A 4,692-nucleotide genomic window follows, 5' to 3' on the forward strand; every position below is an offset into this window, starting at 1 on the left:
CTCAACTAGAAGAAGAAAGAAGAGGAAAAAAAGAGTAATCTGATACAATTTGATGAACTTGACCTACACCTATGGATACAGTAGCTCAAAAGAGGGAACAAATCTTTACAGCGAGGATCATTCCCACCCCCTCTATACACAGAGTAGACAGGGATGGGCAACTTGGACATTGGCTACCTAAAATGGGGAGGGGGAGCTACAAAGGTAAGAAGTGACTGGCTTACAAGCTTTCAAAAGAGAGCCTAGATCCAGAGGGCATGGAGGAAGGTAGAATCTCCACTGAGTAGTATCCAATCTGTCTAGGCGGGACTGATGAAAGGATAGGTCTCTTGTGATACAATAGTGAATAATTGTTATCAAGACTGCTTGTGAGGATTGGAAATGTAAAAGTAGACGTTTTGTAGCAAGGAAGGGAGTGATTAACTTTTCAGTCTAGGAGTGGAGATCCCTGGGAACATCAAGGGAGAAAAGCAGAGAGCGGGACCCTACCTAGAGAAGCAGTGAAGCCTGAGATGGAGGCAAAGATGATGATGTGGAGAGATGGAGCAGCTGGGGACTTTAGACACAGAGACAGAGAGGGGGACAGGCTAGTAGTGTATACCCTTTGATTGGTTGATGATGCATGAAGGGGACTGTAACCATGGCAATGAAACAATATACAATAGGATGAATGTAAAACTAATGTTCTCCCATGTAAACTATCACATAATTCACAATAAAACTTTTTTTTTTAATGTATTCTGCACAGAAAATAATATGGAACAAAGAAACCAGCAGCACCACAAAAAATTACACTGAATATAAATGGATTAAATACTTCAGTCAAGAGAGAGAGAAAACATAATAGATAAGAAAAAAGGACACTTCAATATGCTATTTAGAAGAGATACATCCAAAAGATGGAGCCAGGGGAAACCACCCCAGACCTGAGAGGGAATAAGGGAGCAAAGACTGTGGCTATGAATTGGGCTAGCAGGCAGCGGGGTCCAAGGCTGCAGCATTACGGCAGACCAGCTTTATCTGGAAATATAAATAAATTTATCATGGACCAAAACAAGATCGTGGCATATGAATGGCTGAGCTATACACGAGGACTTCTTGTTAATGAGGCCAAACAGATGTTGTAATATTATATTGAAAAAAAACAAAATGAAAATTCAGAAGCCAACTGTAACTGGTGTCTGACCATCTCATTCAGAATGGATTTTCTTGCCACAAGGTTGCAGTAGTGAGAGAAGAGAAGTTGGAAGCAGTGAAGTCCAAGATAGTTGTGACTGTCAGCATCCATGTGCACAGCATCCAGAAAGCAATGCTAAAGGACAGTGGGCATCTGTTCAATACCAACTATGACATCCTTAAAAGCAACTTGCAGACCTGCAGCAAATACAGCATTGTACAGTGTGCAGCGGCAGTCTGTAGAGCACCTGCTGACTTCTCATCTTCCAAAGAGCATGAGCAGTATGAGTGAGACACAAGCCAATAACAGATAACCACCAATAGCCATGGACCACCCATCTCCAAATAGGTCTCCCAGCAGCCCAAAGGAGTTATGGGAATGTTGGCTGCCAAAGCTGCTTCTAAAACTCAAGACACTAACAACAAGGAAAGAAAAACAGAGGCTAAAGTAAAACAGAGGCTAAACTTTCATCAAGGTGAAAGTCAGAGTCTGGCAAGCATTTAGAGAAGAAGAATGGATTCTTTAGATACTGATTCAAGAAATGTATTAAATATATATTTTTTTTTAATCTCATCATCTCTTAAGCATATGCTGAATAATTTCTGGTACTTCTTTATAACATAATGCTATCTTACTACAGTTTATGGAAACAAATTATAATTTTATCATTATTAATAGCAATAATTTTAATTTATTTAAGGATAGCTGATTAAAGTAAAACTAGAGGAAAAAAAAAAGAGGCATCATCAGCTGGCAGCAAGGGAATATAATGAGTAATTGTTTTGGAACTTAAAGTCAATTCGGATTCAGAACAAGCAGTGAAAGAAGAAAAAATAGTGGAACAACCTTCAGTGTCTGTCACTGAACCAAAGCTGACAGTCCCTATGTTGTTGTCCAGCAAAAAAGCAGAACCTGTTAAGATGCAGCAGAAAGAATAAAAGAGGGGAAGTGAGTAGAGTTATCTAATGATGATACAAAAGAAACAGAAAACATGAAGAAAAAAAGGAGACGAGTCATGCTTCATCTTCTAGTGAAGATGAAGCCATACCAGACTCTCCTCTCCTGGGACTTATGAAGCCAAGGCACCATCTCCACCTACTCCTGCTTCTTTCTCCACCTGCTGAACCATTGCCAAAGATCGAGCCAGAGCCGCCTTCCATCAAGGACTCAAGTGGAGAAAACAGAAGTGTGTGCTGAAATCTAAAACCTATGTGGATGAGGAAGGCTGCATCGGAGAAACTCTACAAGAGTGAGTCCTGCACAGACTGTGAAGAGGAGTGTAAAGCGACAACATCCTCTGTGCACAGACTTCCTGCCATGACTGGGGGTAAAAATCCAAAGAGAAACAAAAGAACCCCAAGAAAGGGACTTTCCTCTGGGCAAACCAACAGACAAGTGTCCATTACTGGCTTCTTCAGAAGAAATAAACTGTCATCTCCATTAGGTCAAAGACATGGAATGAGATTGAGACTTTCTCACTTACTGTGTAAATTCATCTAGCTCCTGCCCTCACCTGTATCAAAAGATTCTTCTTCCATCATGTAAGGTTTACACAGTTTCTAGTTTTTAACAGTATGAAAGGAAATCACCTGGAAGCAAGAGGCAAAAGAATATTTAAAAGCTGTTACCTTCTAATGACACTTTTAAAGTACAACATGACCTGTCCAGGAGAAGAATTTACTTCAGAAATAAATGGAAACAGGTTTCAGAAGTAATTGCTGATGCTATTTAATTGATAATCCACTGTGGCCCACCCATCCTGATCCACTATGACTCAGAAGTGTTCCTTTTTCCTTTTGTAGTCTATGAACTTGTGTTTACCACTCCTACCATCCTCCACCACTACCACACACTCTCTGTCCCCCCCACCCCATGAAGTCGTTTTCTATAAGTCTTGAGTGGACTAAAGACTGAAACAGAAATCTCCCTGTAATCCCCTTTTTCTCCATTATAAAGTACATCGGTACCTGGCTTCCTGACCAGCACATTACTTGTGCTCTACCTTCTTCACAAAAGCTCTCTGGACCTTCACTCCCAATTAGTGGTTAGGGGAAAGTCTCAGGTGGAGTACAAATAGAAATTTGTTTAATGATGTGTTCAACTACACACACACACACACACACACACACAGATGAATGGAAACAGCCTAAATGCCTGTCAACAGAAGAATAGTTAAGAAAACTTTGGTACACACACACAATGGAACATTACGCAACGTTGAAGAATAATGATGAATCTGCAAAACACATTACAACATGGATGAACCTGGAGGACATTATGTTGAGTGAATTTAATCAATCACCAAAGGACATATATTTTATGTAATCAATGTTGTAAAAAGTTAAGAGAAGGTTTTCTTGATTAAAGAACCAATCTATGATGGTTACAACAGGCAGAAGATTGGAAAATTATTCATGAGCAATCAGGTACGGAGTCCTGGTGTGACACTGTGGGCTAATGCGTCAGACTGCAAAGTCATTTGAACTGCAAGGTCTGTGGTTCAAACTCACCGGCTGCTCCTTGGAAACCTTATACACAGTTGCTATGGGTTGGAATTGACTCAATGGCACTTAACATCAACAATAACAGAGGATAGTTATATATTAATATGGGCTATGGGACAGGCAACATACAATTGGGAGGAAAGATGATAGCAGGAGACACAGGGAGGAATGCAATAGTTAAAGTGAATAGAGGTAAATACTGTTAACTGTTGGTACATGGGGGAATTGCAAACATTGTAATGTAGCAAAGTACACAATTTTTTAAAAATATAAACCTGATGGTCTGTTCTGTAAACCTTCACTCAACTCACTATAAGATGTTTTTTAAAAAAAGAATTAAAGGAAATAGAGGTAAGTACTGTTAACTGATAGTACATGGAGGAGATTACAATCATTGTAATGAAGCAAAGTATATTATTTGCTGAGTGTAAAACTGCTGATCTGCTCTATTCACTCAATTCACAACAAATTTTTTTTTTTTTTTTAATGTAAAATGAAAAAGAAAAAGAAAAAATCCAGAAGCAAAAATGGGACCAAGACAGTGTAGCAAAGAAGTTAGGAAAGCAAAATCTCCTCATCTCCCTGAGGAAGCTTCATTAGTCCTAAGTGATACAAGAGATTAATGCACCTACTGATAACCACGTAGTTGGTAGGTCCAGTTCACCCAGAGATGTTCTTAGAAGAAAGGTCTGGAGAATCAAATGGGATGGCAATTGCCTTTCATTTTCTTTTGTTTTGTTTAAGTGAGGCTAATAATGCATGCTGCAGTATTGGCCCTCCTAGCTATGGTCTTTGTGACTCTCACAAAATGTAAGGTACTTGTGGCCCACCAAGCAGATTGAGCAGGCTGCTAATAATACAAATAAGGTGTATGGAACCTTAATGAGGGAACCTCACCAAGATCAAGAAGAAAAGTTGGGAGCGGAATCCCTGCACTGTGTACCTTCTAGACCCAGGATACAGTGAGAGATCTGTAACACTGGTGAAAAGTGACAAAAGAAAACCAGAGCT

General features: G+C 39.7%; 1 pseudogene; it reads left to right on the plus strand.

The window, feature by feature from the left end:
• Positions 1-1,011: 1,011 nt before the first annotated feature.
• Positions 1,012-2,677, plus strand: LOC102838439 (annotated as a pseudogene).
• Positions 2,678-4,692: the final 2,015 nt, after the last annotated feature.

This window comes from Chrysochloris asiatica, unplaced genomic scaffold (assembly GCF_000296735.1).
Source record: "Chrysochloris asiatica unplaced genomic scaffold, ChrAsi1.0 scaffold00042, whole genome shotgun sequence".
Lineage (NCBI taxonomy): Eukaryota > Metazoa > Chordata > Mammalia > Afrosoricida > Chrysochloridae > Chrysochloris > Chrysochloris asiatica.